General features: G+C 41.6%; 1 long non-coding RNA gene across 1 annotated transcript; it reads left to right on the forward strand.

The window, feature by feature from the left end:
• Positions 1–87: 87 nt before the first annotated feature.
• Positions 88–1,427, forward strand: LOC125406436 (uncharacterized). Its single transcript, XR_007233905.3, has 2 exons — positions 88–906; positions 1,244–1,427. It is a non-coding gene; the product is annotated as an uncharacterized LOC125406436 (long non-coding RNA).
• The last annotated feature ends 12,767 nt before the right edge of the window (positions 1,428–14,194 follow it).

The raw sequence follows: 14,194 nt of genomic DNA on the forward strand, positions 1-14,194 counted from the left end.
GGGGCGGGGCAGCGCACCTTCCGGGCTCCTGCCCAGCGCCTGGTGCACCTGGCCTGGCCGCGCTTCCCTGGTCCCCACCCTACCCCACTGCGCGTCAAGGTCTGGGGTGACAGAGGGCGCTAGACAGCGAGTCCGGGAGGGGCGGTGCCACCACACTGCAATCCTCTGTGAAACTCTACTTTCAAAAACACAGTGATAGGTGCCTGAAGAGACCCTTACCTCCAGTGCAAGAACTGGGAGATGCACCTCCCAGCTGTTTCCAAACTAACCAGAGAAGGTGAAGAATTCTCAGACCTTACTCCCTTCCAGCTAAATGTCTGTCTTTGCAAATCTTTTAGGAGCTGGCTACCTCCAGTTCTCTTCCTTTGTCATCTCTTCCTAGAGAAGGAACTGGAGAGGTGGGTTAAGGTAAGGACCCTACCTTCCATTCGACCATTCGACGTTGCTAGTCCACAGATCAACAAAATGAGGATACTAGGAGCCTGGGTGCTGTGTGAAGATCAGATTGTGATTGTCTAGGTTTAGGAAACCTTTTGAAACCTGTTCTGTGATACAAATGTAAAGGATTCCTATTGTCAACATTGTAACTATTTCCACTCCTCTTTTGAGGCCAATGCAGCTGCAGCCCAGCCTTTCCTTCTCTCCTCACCTTCAATGACTTCTAGATAGGCCCAGACTTAAACAGGTTCCTGTGATAAGCACCCCTTGGGGTTTCAGTGGTGCATCCTCTCTTCTTCCAGGATAGTACAGGTAAGAGAGGGACAGGGAGAGTCAGTTTGAACTTTCTGTGTCCACCATGGTCTTTCTTACCTTGATTTCAGGAATAAAGGGCAAAAGGAAATGAAGATTAAAAAAAAAATGTCTGGGATCCACAGTCCTCTTCAGTCACTCCATGTCTTGTCCCAGGTGACTCCACATTCCTCAGCTTTTCAGTTCAGAAGGAATTGGACAGCCAGCCTTGGCATTAAATTGACTACTCTGGACAGAGGGTCTTTGAGTTGCCTTTACTCTGGGAGCAAGCAACTTGCACTTAATTATATAGTTTATTTCTGTTTCCTATCCCTCGGATCCTTGCATGAGAGAACATGAAAGGACATGGCTGTCCCCAAATTCCTTCTCTTATGAGACCCACATCTTATATATCTCTCACAAAAGAAGAAGTTGTTTATGTAAACCTTGTGCAATTTATTGACGTTATTCTGTCTTAATTGGGCCAAACGGTGTTTTCTTCCTTTATAAACAGATGATTAAGAATACATGGGCACCAAGAGGACAAGAAGATTAATGGGAACTGTATTTGAAGCAGCCATAATGTGGAAACAACCTCCAATGTTCATTAACAGAAAAAAAAGGGCGAATCGCGGCAAAAGTATACAATTGTGTCTTGTGTAGCATTAAAAGCAAATAAGCCTCTGTTGCACACAATACATTGCCCATACTGTGCAAATATGATTTTTTAGCAAGAGTTACCAGACACAGAATAGATATGCTTCAATTTACATAAAATTCAAAACTAACCTATTGTGTGGGCAGTCAGGATGATGCCTCCTTTAGGGAAAAAGTAGGAAATAATGACTGGGGGATACCATGCGATCTCTGGTGGGGGATGGAAACAGTTGACCAGTATACTCCTACTGTGATGATAAAGCCACCTACTAGGTGGTTATTCTTTGCACTGAAGACTTAGGATATTTATTTGCTTGTTTATTTATTTATTTATCTTTTTTAAGGGGGGGACAGGGTTTCTTTATATAGCCTTGGCTGTTATGGAACACTGTAGGCCAGGCTGGCCCCGAATTTGGAGACCTGCCTGCCTCTCTGTCCTGAGCGCTGAGATTAAAGGCGTGCACCACCACTGCCTGACGATTTAGAAAGCTTTAATAGGCTTTCACTTAGACCAGTGTCAGATAGGTTGTTAATGGCAGTAGGGAAATGGAGGTGGAAAGTGATCAAGAATGAAATTAGAAATTAGTGGAATGTGAGGAAGTAAAATCTACATCTCTGGGAAGGATGAACAACAGCGGCGGGGGGAGTTCAGTGGCCTAGAATTGAAGGGATATTTGTGTTTAGCGTGGTGGATTCTATGAGAAAGATAAGAAAGCATTTGTTCATGTCAGAGAGATAGGAAAGGGAAAAAAAGAAAGGCTTATAACTCAAGAAAGAATGACTAGAAGAAACAAAGTCTGAGAGGAAAAGAAGGTGGGTAAAACAAGCTTTAGTGGAATTTGAGCTTAATTGTGTTTTATTAGGAATATATATATATATATATATTATTTTATAAACATGAGTTTCATTTTGATGTTTTCCAACTCATTATCTCTTGTCTCCCTCCCCATTGTAACAGCTCCCATTTTCCTCCTATATTACAGTTTCTACTTTCATGTTTTGTTAAGCTAGATTTTGTATGTGGGAGAAATATGCAGTACTTGTCTTTGTAAGTCTAGTTATTTTACTTACTATGGTTATCACCAGTTCATTCATTTTTCTGCAAAGGTCATAATTCATTCTTCTTCATAGCTGAATAATACTCCAGTGTGTATATATGCCACATTTTTCATCCATTCATACTTTAATGTGTACCTAGACTGATAACATAACTTGGCTATCTTGTGCACTCAAGCAATGGGCATTGGTATGTAGGTATCCCCAGGGTTTCATGTCATTAAAGTGGTAAAAACGAAACCTGTCAACTGGGAACTTGGTGCAAGTTTTTGCCAGTCGAAAAGCAGGAATTCTAGCACAATTATCAACTGCCTAAGGTCATCTCCTCCCCAGCCATAATCCTGTGGATTTTCTAGGAGTCTTATCTGAAAGCCCATTGCAGGAAAGTTACATGGTACAGCCCTAATGATTTCTGTTTTGTTTTTTTTTAATTTTTGTTTTTTATGTAAGACATCTCTGGAGCCACCTCTTGTTTCTCTTTTATCAAAAAAGAAAAAAAGGGAGGAGATCTTAATAGCCTTTTGAGATGTAGCTCAAGTCACTAGTGGTGTGTGTGTATGTAAGACAACTGCTCATGCTCCCTTAAGGAGAATGCACTCAGGGGCATCTTACTTTCCACTCTTTCCTCATGAGAAGTGCGTACCCCGACCTGGGCATGCACCATTTCTTCTGAGCACACCTCATTCTCACAGCCATAGTGCTTAAGCCTATATTAAAACTATCACTGGACAAGTTTTGGCTCTACTTCACTATCTATTCTGGCTGTTCTCCTTCGTATCAAAACCACGATTCGGCGCAAGTTGAGATTCTTAAAAGTCTAGGAGAACACCTCGAGCTGGTGAGGGTAGCTCTGTGGAGCTACCACCACCGACACCCAATATAAGTTAGTTATATACTAACTTCTACTCCTTCAAGTATATACCCATGAATGGTTTAAGAAGATCATGATAATTCTAGTTTGTCTCATGAGGACCCTCCATGGTGGGTTCCATAGTGGCTGTACTAGTTTACATTTCTGTCAGAATACATGGTTTTCTTTCTCCTACATTCTTCTCCCACCCCCAACTGCTGTCTTCTTGATGATGATTCTGATTGAAATGAGACATCTCAGCACAGTTTGTATTTGAATTTCCTTTATGACTAAGAGTGTTTGAACATTTAAAAAATATCTATTCTTTGGTCACCTATATTTCTTCTTGTGACAGTGATCTGAGATAGGTATGGTGATCGATACTGGTGATAATCTCAACATTTGGGAGGCAGAGACTGGAGGACCAGAATTTCAAAGTCATAGCTATACATGGAATGGAAGCCAGTCTCAAAACAAAACAAACAAAACAAAACTAAACTAAACGAAACGAAACAAAACAAAACAAAACAAAGCAAAACAAAACAGCACCAACAAAAGCTAGACCATCACCGTACCTGAACTACACATCTTTAGAGACCCACCCTTACAGACCACTTCTAGTAACTAAGCTCTCTCCCTAAAGGTTGGAGATCGGCTGTTCAGACATAAGAACCTGTGAAGAAAGTTTTGGATTCACACCACAGCACTTTGCCCCTGATCCTCATAAGCTAACGACAGTCTCATAATGCAAAACTGATTTAGTCCTTACTGCCCCCTTCCCAGAGAGCCAGGGCGATAGGCAAGGGTGTTTTCTACTTTTTCTCTGGGTAGCCTTTCTGCTTCTCCATGCTTTTCAGAGGCCCTATGCTCCTCTCTTTCTTCATGATATGGCCATCACACAGAGGAAGCTTCTAATCAGCCATATTACCCCAAAGTCGAGAGTATTCCTTTAATAGCGAAGGAAATTTAACTGAAGTGGGGAGGGGAAGAAATGAATATAGACAATGTACATTTATAGATAAGAAAGCGAAAGCAAAAGAGACATCAGTTTCCGTTAAGATGAAGGCTTCCTGTGACCCTTTGAGTTATCTCTTTATTCTCCCACTCAGTCCAGTCTGGCTGCTAAGTGGAAGAAAAGTCTTCCTTTTTTCCCAAGGGCAGGGCCTGGGAGAGTGGGAGGGTATTGCAAACAAACACACACACACACACACACACACGTATGCACACACACATACGCACGTATGCACACACACATACACTTCACTAAGGGATGCAATGGGACATGACAGAATGAACTTAGGCCTCTGAGAGTCACAAACATGAACTTCAGTCCAACTCATTCCACTCATGCTGCATTCTTGGGCGAGGCATGATCAGAGCCTCATTTTCCTGAGGTAATAAAGCCACCTGGCAAGGGCTGTTGTGAAGATCAGAAAGAACACACTTGAATGCATCTGCAATCTCCGTTCTTCTCTTTACTCTTCTCTTAGCCCTCAGCTCACTGTAGTCTCAGTGAGTTTAAAGACAGGAGGTACCATAGGTTCCTGTCTCTGGATATTTCTCAGAAACACCAAAAAGCACCAAACTCCCATTCTGATAGTTGTCATTAGAGTCTATAGACACCCAAGCTATTCTTTTTCCTGCAACTAGGCACATTTTTTTCCCTCGAGATAGATTGCTACATGTCCCCTCTGTGCCACGTTGCTTAACTTGGTCATTGACCTTGCCTTCAGTTCTACACGAGGATATTGGGCATGACAATGAGGTTTATGTAGCAAGCATTTGCTGAGGACTCCAGACTGTTGTGCGATAAGAGAAGCTGCTGGGAAGCTGATCTTTAAAGAGGAAGTACTGCAGCTGTTGGAGGGTGTACAGATATTCCCCTTCTGGATGCTTCTCTGCTTACTCCTTGACCTGTGTGCACATGGCAGTGTTCTGCTGACTTGCTCTAGTAGAAATGCCCTTGAGCATAACCTGCCTCAGTATCTCATATTCCAGAATGAGTCACAGAAGTGTTTACTCAGTTGAACATAAGATCACACACACACACACACACACACACACACACACACGTATGCACACACACATACATATGTGTACATGTATATAGGAACTTTCCCCAATAATGGACCTGCGAGAACTTAGTAATGCTCTTAAATAGTCTTAAACTATTCCCCTTCCTCTTGAGATAAGATGAGTGTCCTTCAAGCCACCTAAATTCTTGGCTTTTGATCTGTGACAAGTACTTGGAACAATGCTTTACATATCTGCCAGGAACATGTAATGACATTTAAAATCAGTAAAAGAGCACCTAAACACCAGAAACAAAGACAACCTTTTATGCTGTGACCGAGAACACCTGAAGCCAGCTTTGCAAACTGCTGTCCCAGGCAAAGGTGTCTGCCCCATGTGTGACAATGAACAATCTGCTGGGGTGTTCCTTCCTGTCTTTGGAGCCATCTTTTCTTGACTGAAGAGTTCATGTGATTAGTTTGTTCTCTGTGTAGTCTCTTGTATGGTTTCATTCTGGTGCACTTTGCCCCTACTTGCGTCATTCTTCACACTTCCCTCTGTCTCACGTCTTTCTTTTTTTCCTTCCTCCCTCCCTCCCTTCCTTTCATTTTGCTTTGCTTATTTAGTCTCTCTCTCTCTCTCTCTCTCTCTCTCTCTCTCTCTCTCTCTCTCTCTCTCTCTCTCTCTCCTTTCTTTCTCTTTTGAAGAAAGGGTATCGTGTAGCTCAAAACTGATTTCAAACACAATATCTAACCAAGGCCAGCCTTGGATTCTTGAGCGACCTACTTCTGCCTTTAGAGCACTGGAATTATAGCATGTAGGAACATGTGCGACTTTATTTGCTTACCATACGTTGTTTAAATTTTTTTTTTCCTGAGAAGACTTTTTTTGGACTTTCCTCCAAATTTAAATAAGAGCTTCTTGTAAGGACCCCAAATTACACCATTTCCTTTGCTTTCTCAATACTATTTCAATTATTACACGTCTCTATGTATTTTTGAGGTTGCTTATTTAACCACTCTCTGCTTTTCTAGGGTTACTTTCAGAGGCAGAGGACTATGTTCCTTTTTCTCACTTCTAAGTCCCTAGTGTTTAGCGCACCATCAGGCACTCAACAAATCCCGGCTGAGTGGATAGATGGATAGATGGACGGCTAGTCTGCCTAAAGGCCATTCTCTTACCCTGCTGGTGGTTCAATGCTGAACTGGCCAGTGGAAGGAATGTGGTCATGGCAGCCTTGGTCTCCTTTTCCAAAACTTTTCACTGGGTATGTGATTCTACTCTGGCCAGCAAGAGGTAAGGAGAAATTCATCTTAGTAAGGGACCAAGAAGATCCGCTGAAGACTTCGAGTTGGTTTTTTCCATATGCATGGTGTTTTTCTGTTTCTGCGCACCACTGGATTTTGCATATATTATGGAAACTGCTGGAATGAAGCCAGCATAATGTAACCTAGCAGGGCCAGCCTGCTTCTAGGGAAATATTGGGGCTGGCCAGCAGCCTTGGAGCTGCCCCATTTATGTACCTCTGGTACCTGGGATTGAAAACCACAATGACTTGGCCATGAGGTCTCCAAACACTCGGCTGCAGATGTTGTTTCTTTGTTGTTATTTCTTTTTTTTTAATTTACTTTTTAAAAACTATCTTTTCTTATTTTGCATACCAATCCCAGTTCCCACTCCCTCCCCTCTTCCCATTCCCTCCACCTTTCCCCTCCCACCCCCATCCACTTTTCAGAAAGGGTAAGACTTCCCATGGGGAGTTAGCAAAGTCTAGGGCATTGCTTTGATGCAGGACCAGGGCCCTGCCCACTATATCTAGACTGAGCAAGGTATCCCTCCAGAGAGAATGGATTCCCAAAAGCCAGTACAAGCAGAAGGAATAAATCCTGGTCTCACTGCCAGTGGTCCCATTGTCTCCCCCACTCAAACAATTGTCACCCACATTCAGAACGACTAGTTTGGTCCTATGCTAGTTCCTTTATTGTCAGGCCAGAGTTGGTGGGCTCTCATTAGCTCAGGTAAGCTGTTTCAGTGGGTATCCCCATCATGGTTTTGACTTCTATGCTCGTATTCCTCCCTCACTTTGACTAGACTTTGGGAGCTCATCATAGTGATCTGCTATGAATCTCTACCTCTACTTCCATCAGTTGCTGGATGAAGGTTCTATGGTGATATTTAAGATCAGATATCAATCTGATCTTATCAATCTGATATCAATCAGATATCAATCTGATTACAGGGCAAGGCCAGATCAGGTCCCCTCTCCACTATTGCTTAGGGTCTTGGCTGGGGTTATCCTTGTGGGTTTCTGTAGTGTCAGGTTTCTTGCTGGCCCCATAATGGCTTCCTCAATTAAGATATCTTTTTTTTTTCTCTCAATATCTGTCCTCCCCCTATCTCCACTATCCTCTTTCCTCAAGTTCCCACCTCCCCTTTTTCCCTTCTCCTCCCCTTCTGCCCTCCCTTCTCTACCTATCCACATGCTCCCAATTTCCTCAGGAGATCTTGTCTATTTCCCCTTCCCAGGGGGATCTATGTATGTTATTCTTAGGGTTCACATTGTTACTTAGCTTCTCTAAGGTTATGGACTATAGGATCATTACCCTTTGCTTTATAGCTAGTATCCACTTATGAGTAAGCACATAGCATGCTCATATTTCTGGGTCAGGGTTTCCTCACTCAGGATTTTTTCTAGTCTATCAACTTGCATGCAAATTTCAAGATGTCATTGTTTTTAACTGCTGAGTAGTACTCTATTTTGTAATTGTCCCACATTTTATTTATCCATTTTTTTTTCATTTGAGGGGCATCTAGGTTGTTTCCAGGTTCTGGCTATTACAGATAATGCTGCTATGAGTTGAACAAATGTCCTTGTATTACTGAGCATCCTTTGAGTATATGCCCAATAGTGGTATTGCTGGATCTTGAGGTACATTGATTCCCAATTTTCTAAGAAACCACCATACTGATTTCCAAAGTGATTATACAAGTTTGCTGTTGTCTCTAAGATAGTTTCCCTATAGGCCAGGTTGCCCTCAGGCCCATCATGTTAACCTTCCTGCTCTGCCTCCCAAGTGCTAGGATTGCTAGGATGAGCTATGATGTCTGGCTTCTAAATATGCTTTATACAGCATTCTAACATAAATGCCTATGCAATATACAGTAACGGCAGTTTTACAGTTCAGTTCCTCTACCACTCTAAATGAACACTAGTTCCTAAGGTGCCACAAAGAAACAAAACGCCTGAAATATCCTAAAATGTCTTTTTTATTTGTTTCATGATTTGGTTGCTTGCTTGCTTGCTTTTCTGAGACAGGGACTCACTATATAGCTAAGGCTGGCCTTAAACGTCATGCCAGTGCCCTGCCTCAGCCTCCAGAGTCTAGGAGCTATAGTGTGCTGCACCATGCCCTTTTTCATATAGTGTCTTCACCACCCCAATCATGTGTTGTAACCTACAGTTTGAAAATTCTGAGAGGACCAAAGAGCTGGTTCAATATGTAAGAGCATTTGTTGCCCTTCCAGAGGAGAGGGGATCAAGTCCCAGCACCCACACAGGACAGCTTATAACCATCTTCACTACTGTTTCAGGGCCTCCAATATCACCTCTGAGAACAACTGCAATCAGGTGCACACTCCCCCTCACATACACACAATTAAAAATAAAATAAGTCTAAGACACTTGAGATTGTGGCAACTTTTCTGCAGACTCTGGAGTCACACTGCCTTGACTTGGATTTCAGCTCTACCAGCTATTACTTTGTTACATTCGACAAGTTTCTTAGTTTCTATCTGATTAAATTTCTTCGTATTTCATGATGATAATATTGGTACCTAATCTCACAGTTTTTATATCATTAAATAACCCAATATATAAATCACGTTCCCAATATACTGATCATGCTAAATTAAAAATTTTAATTTTTAATTAAGCCTTGACTGTACAAGAGACATTTCATTATGAAAGTCTCAGAATATTATTGAACTTTGCTGATATTTATCTCTCACTTCCATTTCCTAAACCTCTTACCCACAAAACCTTGCTGTTTCCTTTCTCCTCCCAAATAGCTCTCTTTAGCTTACCTATCTTATATATAGTATACACAGTTAAATCTTGATTCTACATATGAGAAAAAGTATGCAGTATTTGAGGGCTGGAGAGATGGTTCAATGAATGAGTACAGTTCTTGCAAAACATCAAGGTTAAATTCCCAGCACTCATAATAGACTGCTCATAACTACTTGTAACTCCAGCTCCAAGGGGTCTGATGTTCTATTCTGTCCCTGCTAGGTATCAACACACATATGAACACACACACACACACACACACACACACACACCTGAACACATAATGTATACACACAAATAAAAATAATATTTCAGGTAAAGTAATATTCTATCTTTCTTTTCTTCTACTTTCACTTGTCTCTCCATTTTGAACTTTCTCATAGACTCACTTATACTTTCATGTCGAATGGGTGGTTTTATACATGTGTGTGTGCATGTTCAAGTATGTCTGTGTAATTGTATATTTTGTATATATTTAAATAAAGATTTTGAATATGAGAGAAAATATGATATTTGTCTTTTTTGAGTCTGTTTTTATTTCACCTAACATTATGACATCTAGTTCTATCCATTTTCATGCAGTTGACATAGTTTCCTTCTTCTTTGTGGCTGAATAAAACTCCTCTGTGTGTATATGCCAGATTTTCTTTTTAAATGAGATCTTACTGTGTGGTTCTGGCCAGCCTAGAATTCACTATATTGATCAAGATGACTTTAAATTTATAATGATTCCTCTGATTCTGCTTCCTAAGTGCTAGAATTGCAGGTTCAGACCACCACATAGAGTTTTAGGTTTATTTGACACCAAGCTTTATGTAGAACAAGCTATTGTTGAACTTGACATGCAATAGAACTCCTGATTCTATTGTTCGTACCTCTGAAACACTTGGATTGCTAGTACCATACCTCATAGATTTGTGTCTCCCCTGCCTCCTCCCAGACTTACTGAAAATAATGCAACATGGAAAAATAGAGTCACATGGATATACAGCATGTTTGAAAATTCATTTCACCTAGTAGGCTACATGTCTGACAGGTTGGAGAGACTGTTGAAATCTAAAATCTTCAGCATTTCCTCAAAGGGTCTACCTCAATAACTGGATCCAAGACTGTGGCCCCAGAAGCATAATTATCCTTAATTTTTCTCCCCATTATGGCCAGGAACACATAGTGAGACCTTATTATTTGAATGAGACATATGACTCACAGGGCCTCTCTGTGTTTGAGTGGACATGTGATACACCTGCTATCTTGCTGTGGATGTGTGACACACATGCAATGTCGCTGTGGATGTGTGACACATACCATGTTGCTGTCGAAGTGTGACACACATGTAATATCACTGTGTATGTGTGGCACTCATGCAATGTTGCTGTGGACGTGTGACACACCTTGTATCTCACTGTGTACTTTCTTGCTGAAAACAACTATGGTCTCTTCACACATGCACTTGTAGGCATGCCCAGATTGCAAAGCACTTCCTAGTGATGATCCAGGCCACTTTCTTCACAGTTTTGGTGTGAACACAGACCACGCTGAGGGGATTCTGATAAAGCACTACCATATTATCCCATTCTGTTCATTTATTGATGGATATATAGATTGGCTTCATATCCTGGTTATTGTGAATAGTGTCACAATAAACATGGATGAGCAAGTACCTCTGTGATACCCTTAGATCCCTGTGGATATATACCAAAAAATGGTATAACTGTATAATATAATAGATTTTGAGGAACACAGTAGATTCACTAATTTTTTTTGACCAGCTGTGTATACATTTTTCTCCTTCTCTACATCTTTATCAACATTTGGTGTTTGTTTTGTGATGTTAATCATTGTGATTGGGGTGAAAACATTTGTAATATGAAAGTCATAGGGAGATATAAACAGAAGACTAAAGTAATCCTGCGTAAATGAACATGGCAGCAATCAGGCACGATAACACACATCTGCAACCCAATACTAGGGCCAAGGGAGGAGCATTTATACAAGTTTAAGGCCAGTCTGGGTTAATTTGTGACTTCTAGGTCACCCTGCATTTCAAACTGAGATTCTGTCCCAAAGCAAAATAATAAGGAGGCAGAGGTAGAAAGAAAGAGGAAGGACAAGGAAGAGAAAGAGGAGTAGGAGGAGAAGGAAGTGTCTTATTCTTGGAGAGTTGACATTCTGTGGGAATGAGGTACTTGGAATACAATGAGCTTAATAAGGTGTGGTATTTTGGTTAAAGATGATGGGCTAATACTAATATACTATGATTTTACTAAAGTCCTTACATGAGGGCTAACTATTTGTCAGTTATAGTACAGTCTATAGGCTTTGACAAATGTATGATGGATAGGCTCCTGGTTACAGTGTCATATAGAATATTTTCACTGCCCTAAAATCCTCCTCACTCCTGCTTTTCATTCCTCCCTCTCCCTCTCCCGATCACTGATCTTTGCACTGTCCCCACGTTTGACTTTCCAAACTGTCATGGAGTCGGAATCATCATATCTAGTATTTTCAGACTGGCTCCTTCCACTTTGGAATATCTATTTATCTTTAAAAAAATCCCTCTGGATACAGAATAAATTCATAAGGAAAGGAATGGAGATGTATTTAGGGTTTTTGAGCAATCTGTAGACATAAACAAGTTCCTTTACAAGTGACTGCTTTGTAAATATTTGTTGAAGAAATAAATGAAGCTCAGGCCCATGAGAACAACAGTAGCCAATGATCAGTACCCACTGTTGAACTAAACTGTAGTCTTGCTGTCTCTATTACATTGAAGGAATTACTGGGTCTCCTTGAACCCACTTAGAAAGAGATAGCACATGAAGGGCTTAATCACTTCATGTGCTCTGAGGCTTATGCTCAGTATTTTACAAACATTAACTCAAATCATTGTTGCTAAGAATTCTTTGAGACACATTTACTACTTTTTTTTTAAATCCAGAGGGGTGGGGAACATACTCAGAAATGTTGAAGAACTTGTCCACATTTGTGTAGCATGTGAAGTGCTCAGACACCCAGTCTGAGCATCATGGCTCATTTCTGTAGTACCAGTATACAGAAGGTTAAGACAAGAAGAATGTTGAGAGTTCAAGGTCAGTCTGAGACATATAGTGAATTGTGGGTCAATCTGGACTGCAGAGTAAGGACTTCTTTGAAAAGTGAGACAAAATAATGATGAGATAGAAGCCTTATCTCCAGTTTCTTGGAGCACTCTGGTGAGTTGACATGGCTTGCTGATGAATGAAGCTGTCATCCACACTGTCCGGTCATCCTCCTACTGACATCCTGTGTCAGGCTGCAGGCAAGTCTCATTGGCTTGCCCATCTTTATTTCTACACCGAGCAATTCCTCCAGAATGGCTGAGGTTGTTTTATTCTTCATGACAGGCGACACAACTCCAGAAAGTCTCAGAGATGAAGGAACACTCTACACATGAGGCAGATATCCAGTTCTTTTCTCTTTCCTTCTTTCCTTTCTCTTGGGCAGGGTCTTGCTAAGCAGAACAAGCTGGTCTGGAAGTCCCAGCAATTCCCCTCTTCAGCCTTCTGAGTGCTGTTATTAAAGACACGCTTAATGCCTGCCAGAAAACCAAGAAGGCTAACCACAGAACTCCTGTCTCCTGTCCGTCTGTTTCCCCATAACCAATGCTCACTCTCCTCCCTAGTGCTGCAACAGAAGACCAGTTGCAGCCTACCCTCAACCCTGCCCACATCTCCTGTGGATCACACAAACCATCTTTTCCTAACTTCCCTAGCCCGAATTGCTGCTGTACCTCAGACCCCAACTCTAGCATGCATTCCTGGGCTGGTGGTCCTGGGTTTTATTAGAAAGCAGGCTGAGCAAACCATGTGGAGCAAATCAGTTAGCACCACCCTTCCATGGCCTCTACATCAGCTCCGACTTTCAGGTTCCTGCACTGTTTGAGTTTCTGTACTGACTTTCTTCAGTGATGAATAGTGATATGAATATAGCCCAAAGTGATACTGCTACAACCTAGGGGGACTCAGACTGACAGTTTCAGGAGTGGGAAAAAATCTCTGTAAAATTCTGGCCTTCTTTCTTGACAAGAATCTTGCTCCATAGCCAGCCAGTTCGAAGTTGCCAAGACCTAAGCTCAGCAGTTATCTCTATAAGCTCCTGTCATGAATACAAGAAAAGGGACTGATGGGTAACTCCCTTTTACTGCCCCCTCCCCTTTCATATTGAAAAATTAGACAACGTTGAATAGTGAAGCCTCAAGGCAGCTTGAGAACACAGAAATTAGCATGCTGGTGTTATTTGACTCACACTTAACCCCAGCATCTCTGGGTTCATTCTTAAGGCAAAACTCAAGAAGGGATTAAACCTATGTCCCTGTGACTTTCTTTTTCTTACCTTCTTGCCCCTGCCCAGCCCTAGTAGTATCTGGCCAAACATCTGCATCATACATAAAAGCTAAGTGAGCACAGCATGCAGAGGAAGCCAAGGAAATGATGAAAGACCCTGAAAAGTAACCACAGGAAGGAGGGAAGGTCATTGAGGGCAGGTAGCTGGGGTAAAGGACTAGGGCAGGACTGGATTACAGCTATGTCATCCATTCGGGCCTCAGAAACCGTTCTCTCTTCCTTCCCCTTTGACTGCTGCATACAGGATTATTTAATTTTAAGCCCTATAATTCAAAAAGATAAACATGATCATACACAGTGTGTATGTGTGTGTGTGTGTGTGTGTGTGTGTGTGTGTGTGTGTGTGTGTTTGATTTAACTATGTGTGCTAAGTAACTAATACACTGGACTCAATAGTCATGACAAACAAGAGATGAGTTGCAGTTGGCTGGAGTCTGG

The sequence above is a fragment of the Myodes glareolus genome, chromosome 17 (genome assembly GCF_982192425.1).
Source record: "Myodes glareolus chromosome 17, mMyoGla1.1, whole genome shotgun sequence".
Taxonomy (NCBI): domain Eukaryota; kingdom Metazoa; phylum Chordata; class Mammalia; order Rodentia; family Cricetidae; genus Myodes; species Myodes glareolus.